Below are 13,395 nucleotides of genomic sequence, written 5' to 3' on the forward strand. Positions count from 1 at the left end.
AGAACTTCAGTCCTGTCCTTCAGGTCTAGCCCTCAAGGGAATACTGGGACAGTTTTTAAAACTGTAACCTCAATCTGATGTGGGCTATGTTTATCTGAACAAGTCGTGTGGGGCAGCGCAGGTCTATAGAGCAAAATATTTGGTGCTGATGAATTGATGTCCACAACACATGTGGACATGTGGATCACTTCAGAGTAGCTCTAGTTTGGTCTGTTAGTGGTTGTAACACTTTAGGCACACTCCTGGAGTACAACTTCAACTTCTAGTTTCCCCTGAGAGGAATCCAGTCCGTGAGCCCCAAGACCGCTCTGTTACATTATCCAAAGCACATAGTAAGTGGCGACAACTAGGAGGTTTACTTCAAAAGTGTGCTCATGATCCAAGCTGAAATGTTAATGTGAACTCCCCCACAAAGTGCCATATGGATGTAAAAAGTCATCATATGCGAATCTTGAGCAGCAGCTCAATTACATCTTGTTCATGTAAAAGTCAAGCAGGAAAAAACCCAACCATGACCATTCCTTTTCTCACAGGCAGTTAATTAAAATGATTGCTTAATTTTGTACCAATTAAATTAATTTTTAGGAAAAAGTTGCAGAATTATTTCCTTCTAAATATGTAACTTCTTAATAAATACAAAATATTTTTTTTTCTAAGGCTTTTTCACTTTTTTGGCACACAATTGATTGACTTCTTAAGACCATTTTGAATATTTGTCAACAACTTACTGTGAAGAGAGAAAGGGGAAAAGAAGGAATCATTAGTGCTGGAGTATTACCTACCACCAGAACAGACATAACGAGCAATAAAACTAGTCATGAACTGGTGGTGCGTGCTCTCAGAACCTGAGCCTGACCTGTTGTCTTTACTGTCTGCATCTTCCCATGCTCCAGTGGTGGATATACCTCACCTCACTTTGATCATCTACAATGCAGACATTTGCATCTGAGCCAGTTGTCTAGACTCTTTTTATAGTCCATGAAGAGAAAAAGACACTTCTCAGGCATGATTTACATGTTCTATTTAGACATCTATGGTAATATCAGATGACTCACTGCCTGGAAAGTAGCTATTTCTTTCCATTTCCATATTTTGCATTTACACAGGGAGCCTAGAGGAACGTTTTAAATACAGGAGTTTACATTTTAGATGTTTGAGAATCTATCCTGAAGACCTATGTATTTCGCCCAAGAAAATTCACCTCCATTTCTAATGTCTTCTAACTAAGAACGCAACAATATATTTACATGATTCTTAAAGAACAGTTTCAGAAGCAACAGCTAATAGGGCATGTTCACCTGCTTACTCTGAGGTTAAGGGTCTGGGCACATGAGGTGAAACCATAATCTATTTAATATAATTCTTGTGAGCTTACTTATCCACTCAGAGAATAACCTCAGGCCAAATGTGGGGCTGGACATATATCTGCTGCCTGTGTGGACACTGTATGGATGCCATGGTTTTAGAATTCTCAGAGCCTTTTCAAAATGCTCTCCCTCCTCACTGCTGCCTGAGGGTGGGTCTTGCAACATTTAAACTTACAGTAGCATTTAAGCAAAGCATTTTATTACTTCAAGTGAGTCTTCATTCATGATTTTGGTGATTCCTAGAGCTGCAATTCTATTGCTTCTGCAACAAGCCATGAAAAGAAATGTTTGGCTTTGCAGTGCAATGCCTTGAACTCTAGACGATGGATTAATGGTTTGTTTTCTGGGTGTCTAATAGGCAGTATTAAAAGTAAAATCGAGTTTACTTTATATCAAGCCTTGAGTATGTTTTTTATCTAGGGAGTATGCAGGTCATTTTGTGCACTTAGTTTAGAAAACAGTCTTCTGACGAATTCTGCTGTCCACAAAAATGATGGAAACACCAGACTTGAAGATCAGCTATTTCCACGCACTGCTAACCTCAGAGGATTTTGCCAACAGCCTACAAAGTGGTTGGAACAAGGCAGAGCATGATCAGCTCCACTTGTCGTTTGGCAAATGACATTGTATGCAAATAACTTCTTTGGAAGGGTAAATAAATGCAAGGATTTTTTAAATGTAAAATAGCTGTCGTTTCAGAGGAAAGGTTATGGCTCACATGTTGAAAAGGTAATGTGGCTTTACCTGCCGATTTATAAACCTTTTTTGTACCTCACCTCAAAGATGTCAGCATTTCAAAGGCTGGTGAAGTAATCACTATACACAGCTTTTTATCAGTTTTGTAAAGTGGCTTAGAATGAAAGGCACTCTTAAACATGGTTTCATTTTTCCTTTAGTGAAGGGCAAAATAAAAGACTAAGGTTTTAGAAGCTGCAGAACTTAGTACCCATATAGATACTTTATTAAATATAGATATAAAACTACACAGTCATTATACTAGAGGACACGCTAGTGGAGACTGTCCCCATTATAAAGGTATAACAATGCAAAACTCCCTTTGTGGGTGTTGTAATTTTTAGTTAATTAGGATTGAGTCTCTCTTCTCTTTAGCAAATATTATGTTGCTTCACAACTGTCTCTGCTGACTTCAATGCTCTGACTTGTGTGGGAGAGGATTTTGCAGGCTCATCATCCACTTATATTTTGGAAACACTGTATTTGATTCATAAATATCCTATATCCTTCACTTAAATTTAGTATGAGTCCACCATCTCTAACTTCCAGATGAGTCTCCTTCAGATTTCAATCACATTGAGAGGCATATTCTTACACTGTGCGTTAAGAAAATTTATCAAGTTTTATGACAGTGTTCAGGACAGATGTGTCACTGTCATCCTCTAGCTCTGTGCAGAAAAAGGAGATGTAAGAGAATATGACACAGACTTCGACCAGTATATATGCCAGGGCCAAGAGCCGTGCCCTGCTCCTATGGGTTTGGCAGCCTGTGCTCAAGGTCAGCTCTGATACCGTGCAGTGGTGTGACCTTGGGTCAAGCTGCTGAGGAGACAGCTTCATGAGAAAGCTGTAAGAAATCTCATTTGGGCTCCCCAGCATTACTCAGGAGCTTTTTTTGAGCTCTGAAACTCCTTCTTTGCCCTTTCCTGAGCTGTTGCAGCCATGCCTGTGCCTCGCCATGTACCTCTCTGATGAAGATCCTGATCCTCCAGCTTGACTTCCCGACGACCTCAGACTTGCCTCGCCACTGTGACTTGTCTAGCAATCGCTGGGATGTGCTGACCCTAGCTGCTGCCACCAGACCTGCTCTGCTCTGTTGTTTGGCTGCTGTGGGACTGGGTCTCTTGTGGAGGACGCTGCCCCTGCCGTGCAGTGCAGCCGGCTCCTGCTGCCCCCCGAAAGTAGAGATTCAAAAACCCATTTACAGAATGGTGATCTTGCACTGCTTCTTCCGGTAGAGGGATGGTTTCAAACTGCTAAAATGTTCTAACATATTTGAGTTTGTTAGACACGTTTGGAAATTAGATACTAAAAATATTCTGATTCTGAAAATATCTTCCCTGGAAACCGTGCTACCTTTCCCACATGATGGCTATCTTCCTTTTTATAGTTTAAGCTTTGACATCTCCTGTTCACTGTTGAAAAGTTTATTTGAAATAAGTCACAGTCAGGGCCTTCCAAAGGTATGTTCTATTTTACAGATGGTTGCACGCTTTCTTTGGCCTCCAGATAATGCTTTTTGTCATAGTAACTACTATGAAATGCCTTTTCTTCCTCTTATTTTTTTCACCATGCAATAAATTTTGTAAAGAAATATTAGTCTTAGAGAAGTGCACAGAAAACACACAAGTGTCAAGTTCTTTTTTTAGTGATTATGTTTTCTTGAAAAATTCCAACACCCATATTCCAAAATATCTTATAACTCAGAACCCAGTATCCACTGTCACTTTAATGGGAATCACTGACTTCATGGCTCTGTATTCCTTGATGGCTATTAATCAGCAGACCTTTGCCTAAAAGTGATTATTCAAGTGGTTTTTATTGCCTCAGTGGGTTTAATTCCCATGTTTGCATAACTCTGAAAGTTACATTTCTATCACTTAGATGGCAATAAAAAAACCCCACCCAGAACTCAGAATGTCTTACTTCGCACTATTTCAAAGTTACAAAAAATCAGCCTCATCTGAATGTCATTAAAAACTGTACTGGTGAGAGTGGTTATGGAATAGTGCCGTTGGCACCTGAGCTGCTCTGCCAAAATCACTGCTTCGATACATGGAGGTTCAACATCTTCTGGGTAGGAGAAATAGAGGCACAGAGATGGACTGATGCATTTGTTTTTGCTGGGCTTTAAAGAGATGTTTATTCTAGGCAGTAATTAAAACTGAAGCCTCTCAGGCCATGTCTCCGTGGTCCTGACATTTTAGTATGGCCTTTGGTCCATGCCAGTCTCCTAATGTACAAAGTGCTTCCTGTGAGAATCTGAACTTCTCACACAAAAAAGGGTCATTTAAGAGCTCCTTTATGACAGCTTGTTCTCTAGAACTGGATTTCTTCCCTCCCGAGTTAGTTGCGCAGGTAGTAGTTGTCACCAGTCCTGACATTAGTCTGCTGTACAAACTGACATTAGCTGCCCTTGGGCTTGAATTAGAACAAATCCTACTCAAAGAATGATGGATGTATTTTGTCTCTCTCTTGTGTCATCTATCCTCACCAAATAACCATTTTCATGTAAAGCTTCTCATTCTTTCCTTTTCTCCCCCCTCTCCCCCTCTGCCCCCTCCCTCCTCCCCCCCCCCCCCCCGGTTTATTTTCTCTGCTTGCATTTAGTCAAAACACAGCACACATCTCTCTGGTTATGCATTTATTTATCATACTCCCACCTAAGAGTCATTGTGCTACTCACTGTAAATATATGTAATAAGATATAGTCCCAATGCCCCCCAAACTGTGCTGTAGAAAAGATGTGGCTGGGAGAGACAAGGCGAGGCGACAGATTACATTCAGGTTGGTGGCCAAGCTGGAAACACATTGGAGGTTTCTTTATCCTAATCTTTTGACCTCAGCCTGCATCTCCAGCTACAGGATATACACGGAAGTTCAAGCATCAGCTGTGCCCTCAGAACATCACTTGGTTTTGCTTTGCTGAACTTTCTGTTAAGCTGCTGGAGCTGCAGAGCGTAAATGAAGCTGGAAATAGGTCTACCCAACACTACTAATAACTCATGCATGGCTTATTTTCCTGATGAGGGTTAAGGAGGATCTCTGCTTTAAAATGGAATTTTGCTCATGGTTGAACATCAGGATTTAACCTATGTGACTATATTCCAGATTTCTATGATAAGATCACTGAAATCACAGCTCCTCAGTCTTCTTTCATGGAAGGTTTTGAGAAAAAAAGAAATGCAAACATGAGTTAATATATTCTGACTAAGACCTGGCTGATTTCCCAGTGCCATTTTCCAATAGTAAAAGACCATCTCCATAAGAGAAGTTACAGGCTTGAAAGACTCATCAGATATTGTCAGTCCCGTGGCTTGCCTGGGGCAGACCTTTAATGCATAAATCCAAGCAGTACCATACAATAAAGATGATCATGGAAGCACCGGTTGAGTATATTAGAGCACAATTGGAATTCTTCCTCCTTCCAGCAACGGTGTTTGAAGTAAGCAAGACAACTCTGGGCAAAGCAAAGAAAAACATTATTTGTTATTAAGGACAGCAGTTCAGAGTGATCTGAAATGGGAAGATGGAAAAGATCTGGTTAGTGTCAGGAGCCTGACGAACCGGCCATCCTGCTCAGACCGCGGAGTTTGGAGCCCTCTCCTACACCAGGGGCCTGGGGCTGAGCCGAGCCGGGCCGAACCGAGCCGTGCGAGGGCCGGCGGAGCCCCGGCGCCGCGGGTGCAGTTGCGGGCAGCGCCCTCGAGGTGGAACCTTCTCACCGAGGCTGCGGCGGGCGCTCCCGGGCGGGCGCGGCTCCGCCGGCGCTGCGCTCCCGCGGCTGTGCGCGGCTGGCCCGGGCGCTCCCTCCCGGCGGCGCGGCGCGCCGCGGGGCCCGGAGCGGAGCGCCCCGGAGCATCCCTGCAAGAGGGGGATGGCCCTGGAGTGGGGAGAGCCTTTGAGGAGAGGAGCAAACTTCCAGACTGTTCCAGCAAAGTACTCCCGACCGTGCCCCTTACCCTCCGGGGTGGCCCTGGCCCCGCGCTGCCGAAACCTCCCCGGTGCCTGGGGGAAAACGAGAACTCCTCCACCCGGCATCCGAGCTGAGAGCCGAAACCGGGGGCAGGACAAAAAGCGTTGTGAAACCTTCCCTGTGTAATCGATCCGACGAGAGAGGGCACGACTCCGCCGCCCGCGGAAGGCGGGATGGTGATGAAGGTCCCGCACCCCCGGGGGAGGCCACATTAAACAACCCCGGCCCCGCCGGTGCCTCCCTCCTTGCCCCCCTCCTTGCTCCCGCTCCCCCACGACCGCCTCAGCCCTCATTGGCTTCCTCTGCTCAGAAATCCCGCGGCAAACATTTCGCCGGCACGGCGCCCCGGGGGTGCCGGGGGAGGGCGGTGCCGGCCGCGGGCTGCCCCGCCGGCGGATCCGGCGCCCCGGCGAGGCGGACGGGCCCGGAGCCGCAGCCGGCGGCCGGCTGAGGATTCACATGGAGCTGTGCCGCGCCGCGCCGTGCCGTGCCGTGCCGCGCCGCGCCGTGCCGCGCCGCTCCGTGTCGTGCCAGGGAGCGCCGCCGCCTTCAGCACCAAGAACAGCTACAAGTGCTGCGCCGCGCCCGCCCCGCCGCGCCCTGCCCTGCCCTGCCCTGCCCCGGCCGGCCCTGCCCGCCCGCCGGAGCCGCGGTAAGGGCGGGCAGAGCCGTGCCGCTCCCGCCGGCGCCCGGTGGCACCGAGCCGCGGGGCTCCTGGCGAGGACCGCTCCGCCGGGGAGGGGGGACGGGCCGGGGGGCGGGGGCTGGTGGGCGTTTTCTTACTTGTCTGTGAACGGCCAGGGCCGGGCCGGTGCGTGGGTCCGCCGCTGCAACTGAGCGGCGAGGCGGCAGAGGGTGGATATCGTCACGGGGGCTGAGCCACGGGTCCCAAAAAGTTGGGTTTTTTTGTTTGGTTTTCTTTTTTTTTTTTTAGGCGAGGGGAGGAGGAATAAGGAAGGAGAGAGTGGAGCGGGTTCGGCTTGGCTAATCGCGAGTGTCATGCAGCACTACTGAAATCGCTCTCTTGGATACCTGTCCCAGGCTGAGCTCCTGCACATTAAGCTGACGCTACCGCGGAAAGCTATTTGAGACGGGGGCTGTACAGAAATTACCTCATGCTATTCCCGATCGGCGCCGAGTATTAATTCCAGTGACCTCTGCAGTAATATGGATATGCAACTCTTTTCGATCAAGGTATTTGTGTATGTGTGTGTGTCTCCTTTAGCTCTTATTTTAAGGGGAGAGCAGTCCGCAAATAATGCAAGTTTTGCCTCAGTTAACGTTTTTGGGCTGGGCAATCCTCTCCATCTGCTTCGTGGCGCCGGGGGCTTTTGTTTTTTGCTTTAATTATTTATCATTTTTATTGTCGATATCCTCCCCCAATCAGCTCTAACGAAAGAGATCCCGGGCGCGATGCCGTCACAGCAGCGAGCAAAAAGGGAGAATTTCGGTGCTCCCGAACAGTGAGTTCTCCCCCTTGCCTCCTTAACTGGGTCCTCTCCCACCCCCCGGGGGGGGGGGCACAGGGGTTCCCCCGCGCTCCCCGCCGTCCTGTTCACGTTTCGCTGGCGGGGAGGGAAGAGGGGGCTCCCACCGCTCCGGGAGGACGGGGCCAGCCCTCCCCGCCGTCAACTTCTCTCTCGGCTCCGGGGCCGGGGCCGGGGTCGGGCGAGCTGCCGGCCGCTCGCCCGTACTGCACCGCTTGCCGGGTGGGCTCCGCTCCTTCGGCTCCGCGGGAGAGACCCCCGTGTCCCTGGGGTGGGAAGGGGAAGGGGGATCCCCGCCGAGCTCCGAGGGCTTCCTCCCCCGAGGAAGAGGGCGAGAGGCTATGCCGGTCGGCGGCGAGGGGTCAGCTGTTCCCGGCGCGGAGCAGCATCCCCCAGCGCCGGCATGTGTTTGTTGCGGGAATCCGAAGTGTTGGCAGGTGAATGTATAACACGGTTAAAAAAAAAAAAAAAAACAAAACCCAACACAACTCAAGTAATAAAAATCGATCAGTGACCCAAAGTGCATGCAAATCGGGCGTTGGCATTTTGGAGTTTGCAAGCTTCTGACCTCTGGGACCGGGAATTCATTAAAAGAGACTTAGGTTTTCATTGAGGCGGAACAGAAGCGCATTAAAGCTGACCAGTTGATGCAAGGAGAGGAAAGAATCACCGGTGCCTGTAAATAAAAGGCGACGCTTGGTTTTGTACCGCCGCTGGCGGGGGTGCCGTGCTCCCGGCCGGGGATCAGGGCTCGGGGGGGACCGCCGGAGCTTCGGCTCCAGCCGGGAGATCCGCATGTGCCCGCCGCCCGCCGCGCACGGACCGCCTCGGCTGCAAGGCCGTGGGGTGAGGCAGTGTAAACCCGTCCTACGGCCGCTAACTGTAGGGAGCGAGGCCCCGGGGAGAGCCGCGCCGAGGCTGTGCCGGAATCCCTCAACAACAGACGCCAGCTGGGGTAGGGATGAGCCTGGGAAGAGAAGAAAAAAAATCGTAAATAGCTCGGCTAAGTGAAGTGGAGAACAATAGGGGGCTCCCTTTAAGGGAGAAACACCGCGGTGATGGGCGATGGTCGTGGAGTTGCGCGGGGAGAGGCGGCTCGCCCAGCCCCGGGGGCGCTCCCCGGGCCCCTCCGCCGGGCGGGGCCGGCCGGGGCCCGGCGGGCTGCGCTGGCCCTTCCTCGGGCCGAGAAAGGTGCCGGGATGCGTTAGGAGCCGAAAGGCAGCCGGGAAAGCACGGAGGAGCCGCACGGAAAGCCGGTGCGTGGCCGGCCGTTTGCTCCCGGCGGTGCGCGCCGGAGCCGGGCGGGGAGGGGGCGGGCAGAGCACGGTGCGGGGTGCGGTGCGGGATGCGCGGGGTGCGATGCGGGATGCGGTGCGGGATGCGCGGGTGCCGTGCGCGGGGTGAGATTCGCGGGGTGCGCGGGTGCGGTGCGCGGGGTGCGGAGCGCTGTGCGGAATCCACAGGCGTGCGCTGCGCGCTGCGCGGGGTGCGGAGCGGGGTTCGCCGCGACCTGGGCGCCCGGGGGACGCGGCCGCTTGCCGGGGCCGTCGCCGGGGTCGGGCGCGGACACGAGAGGGCTTTCTTGCAGGATGCTCCGGGACGATTTCGGCGGGCGGCTGCGTTTCTCGGGGCAGAACCCCTCTCGCAGAGCATTGGGCTGCGCTACCAGTGCCTGCTCTGAACCCAGCTGTGCCGGCTGGGGAACGGGAGTCTGGTGGGAAGAGGGTAAAATGAAAACAAAAACAACAGAGAAAGCTCTCCTAGGCTGCCTGGGAAAATCTCCTTGATTATCACTTGCCAGACCAGAGGTGAAACCAACTCTGAAGATGTTAATATTGATGGGCTTTATTCAGCTGTGAGACCAGGCAAGGGCAGAGGAAAATATTTGATGCTGTTTCCTTTTTAAAAATTGTAAGCTTCTATTAGTCTTACCCTGGCAGAAGGACCTGTGGTGGTTTTTAGCAGAGTAGCTTGTTTGGAAAATGGATATTTGCAGGGTAGAAGTGAAGGCAGGTGCTGTGGGGTATTTGAAAAGAGGCTGATCAGACTGAGTGGAGATATTTCTCTCATGGTGCACTAGGAAGAAATAGTTCCTGTAAACGAGATGCTGAGGGTGACTCGCCTTGAAGTCCTGATTATTGTATAAAGGTTACCTCTGTGGCAGGGGCACAGCAAATCATTACAGAAGAGCTGAGGTAGATAAGACTATTTACATCAGTGAAGAATTCTGCAAGTTAGGAGTTGGGATGTCAAGGCCTGTGGTTTTCCAAATTCCCTTCTGTTGTCAGCAAAACCCATTAATCTTCTGTATGTGTCAGGTTACTGTATGCAGGTGGCAACTCTTTACCTGCTCTGTGTGGAAATTCAGCTATTTGTTCATCGCTGAATGCTGTGCAGGAGAAAGAGGCAACTTTTATGAGCACTAAAATTAATGTTAGCAAGATAATTCTTATTTGATAGTTCAGAAGTAACATATCAAAAGGTCAAAATAATCACAGTTTTGCAATTTTTTTTTTTTTTTCTCCTTAGAACTTCATAATGGAAGATGCTGTTATTTTGTTTTCATTCAGTAAAACCAGATCAGTTTTGCATTGACTGGACAATCTGACTTTTTGTGAAAGCAGAAATGGGTTTTCACCCAAAACCTCCTCTTTTTCTAGTTCACAGAATATTGGTTTTATTTTATTTTAGTGCAGTTCCAACTGTGCTTTAAATGCAATGACAAATGAATTTTTTGGCCTCAAACAAAATTTTAAATACTTTTTCTCAGATTCCACCCTCCCCACTAAATAGGTTTTTTCTGTCTCTCAGTAAAGGGTTCATGTGTGTCTGGCTGGCAACATCAATTAAAAAATGTTCCATGAAGTTCAGTGCACATTTTTTCCTGCTTATGCTGCGGAGAGTACTCCTTGCTCCTGCGGCTGTCTGTAATCGTGAGATTTTTTTAAACAGTATTTCCAGGTGAACATATTGAATCTTTCTATATGGTATCAGCCACGACTTCAGTGCCAGCTGAAGATGGCTGTTTCAGGAACCTTGTTACCAAAATACAGACATTGCCTATATTCATTTAAATATTTATCTGTTACTCTCATCTCATTATTTAGACCTTTGCATTAACATAAAGAACTCCTGTAACGAGCCTGTCTCTCAGTGCAATGAGTCTGTGGTTGGAATAGTGACCAGTCCAGGCACATGCTGACGCACTGACTCTGGCAACGTGGTACCAAAGTACCCATCCTTGAGCACCACATATCTCATAAAGCTGAATGATTTTATGAAGGAAGTAATTTCAGAACCAGACACTACATGCAGAAGTTTCCATGTCCCCTGTCTTGCAGTACCCCGCCTCCTTAGGTTTAAAAATAAGTATATATTCTAGCAGAACAAGTGGAGATTTGTGCTAAAATGCTGACTTTAAAAATAGCAATATGTTCTGATAATGCCAGATATATTTGATGAATTAAACCCAAGAGAAGCATGTATTCTGAAGTGACTGGAAGAGAGGCTTTGTGGTGCACTTACTCTTGGACTGTGCTGGGGAAATGTGTGAATTTCTTCTCTGAAGTCATGTTTCCAGTGAACACTAACTACTACAGTGGGGAATCTGGCAAATCGAGAATATATTTGCATTAATTCAAACTTTTATGGTCAATTGGAAAAGGACAGCATTGTACTTCGAGTGAAATCTCTGCACATGAAGAAAGTTCATTCAGGCTTTATAGCCCAGAGGCCCACGCTTTTTCACTAAAATTCATTGATAAAAATGGAATTCATTTAGATCAGATGCTTTCTGCTTAGCTACACAGGCTTACAACATTCTGTAAAAGTTAATATTAATCAATATGTGAAAAGCAGTATGGCATGAATAAATTAGGCAGTGTAATAGAAGCTTTTATTTCTTGGGTAACGTAAAAAAAGACTGAAAGGTCTTAAATTTTTAAAAAGAACATTTTAAAATTTTATTTCTGTTTTATAGACAAGCTGTGGACACTTGCGGCAAAGAAACATACTTTTTCAGGAAAACATGAAAGCTGAGGCAGAGCAATTAATGCTTATGTAGACTATAATGTTGAAAAACAATTATTATCAATTCATTTGACTTTCAGTCAGTTCCAGATAAGGTATTGGACTGAGGATATTGGGTTCACTGTAGCTTCTCCACTGTTGATGGAATTTGGGTTGCAATAGTTGAATTCATCACTATTTGTGCAAAGACTGACAGTTGCTTTAATTTCTGGGCATTCTTTGGCTGTAAGGAATTGACCTGAGGCTGAGCAAGAGAAAAAGTAGCATTTCTTTCCTTCGTGAATATTTTCACTTTTTCAGTGGTGCTTTCTTGTTCTCCATACAGTGTTAAATAAGAGCAGTCTTATCTTTTACTGCCTCAGAGAATTGCTCCCGTTGTGGGTTGTACATACATGCATAGACTAATGAGTTGCTTGTTCATTGTGGAACCAGAAAGGAAATTGCCTCTGTGTCTATTTTAGGTGTAGCTACAACTTTTACTCTTTATTATTTTGGACCCTTAACTGTGTTTTTCTACTAAAGCAATCAAGACAACAGACAGTTGTGGCTAGTTAATAGTTAATACAATCTTTTCTCTATAGCGTGGGCCATATAACAAACATCCCATGGGGCTGGATCAACTCACACTTGACGTTAGTCAAGTTCCTCTCTTTGTGACTGAGTCTGAGTTTGGCTCATGGGGCTGAAACCTGGTCAGATTTGTAAACTATGTGCCCAAAAGGAGCCAAAGGAGAATGATGGGATTATCACATAAACCAGCACAGATTTTCTTTCGTTTAGATTCAACCCTGAGTCAAATTCAAGCAAAACTAAATGTTAAAAGGCACTGAAAGTCTTGTGTGCTGCTGTTCTCAGTTGCAGTGATTTTATTCACACCCATTAAACATGTTTCATTTTCAAGTCACTACTCTGTTACCAAATCACAGTGAGATACCTTCACATTCAATAGAAGACTTTCCATCGTGAATCTTTTTCTCAGGTCTTCAAATAGCCACCATTTAAAAACTCTTCTTCAGCTTTTGTGAGCTTAGTATTATCCTTTGGGGAAAAACTTGTAATAAAAGAAATGTAAGAAGAGGATGATCAATTTAAAGCATTACCAAACCACATTTTGAGTTTTGTTACCACATAATATATAAAAATCTTGTGGAAAATAATTCAAAATGTCTTTGGCAAACAGTATAGTTGTCTATAACTGTCTTCTAATTTTGTCTGTAACTGCCTTCTAATTTGATCATATTTTTGGTAGGAACTAGTCAAATCACTAGAGGCAAAGTACATCTCTACAGATGAGCCTGTTGCCTGGATTTTCTGTATAGGCAGTGAGGTAGGCACTTGTTCAATGTGATCAATTTCATAATAAATAAAAATTTTTAAAAGAAAAAGTTCAGGTGAATTACACCCTAGGGTGTCCACTGCTCTCCGTAGCCTGTAACAGGTGCCTTGAGAGACTGGCTCAGATGCAGTTGCCCACAGTGTGCCTATCTAGTATTACATAAAATTAATGCTCTCTCTCTTCCCCTCAGATGTCTAAAAATTTATTCAGGCATGTGTAATTTTGTTAAATATTGAAATAAATAAATGCCACTCATTTGAGAATTAAAGTGGGGGCAATTTGGAGATATTTAGAACAGTCTGTCAGGTGTTTAGATATGTAGGCTGAAATCCTGATCTCGTTAAAATCAGTGGGACTTCTCCAGATGTCACTGGGGGCACAACATTATTCCTATTTAATGTGGTCCAAATGCAAGCAGAGAATAGAGACCTTGTTCATGTTGGACCTCGGTTCAAATAAAATGTC

General features: G+C 46.9%; 1 protein-coding gene across 5 annotated transcripts in view; it reads left to right on the forward strand.

Annotated features, from left to right (window-relative positions):
* Positions 1-6,921: 6,921 nt before the first annotated feature.
* GRM8 (glutamate metabotropic receptor 8) overlaps positions 6,922-13,395 on the forward strand; it is a 388,670-nt gene continuing 382,196 nt past the window's right edge. For 3 of the 5 annotated variants that reach the window (XM_076329675.1, XM_076329646.1, XM_076329685.1), the window contains exon 1: positions 6,922-7,272. The gene's annotated coding sequence lies outside the window, so the exon portion shown is untranslated. Of the gene's footprint in view, positions 7,273-7,509; positions 7,542-8,739; positions 8,822-13,395 lie in introns of those variants that run through there. The other 2 variants (XM_076329666.1, XM_076329656.1) reach the window with 2 other exon arrangements.

Source organism: Aptenodytes patagonicus, chromosome 1, assembly GCF_965638725.1.
Source record: "Aptenodytes patagonicus chromosome 1, bAptPat1.pri.cur, whole genome shotgun sequence".
Classification (NCBI taxonomy): Eukaryota; Metazoa; Chordata; class Aves; order Sphenisciformes; family Spheniscidae; genus Aptenodytes; species Aptenodytes patagonicus.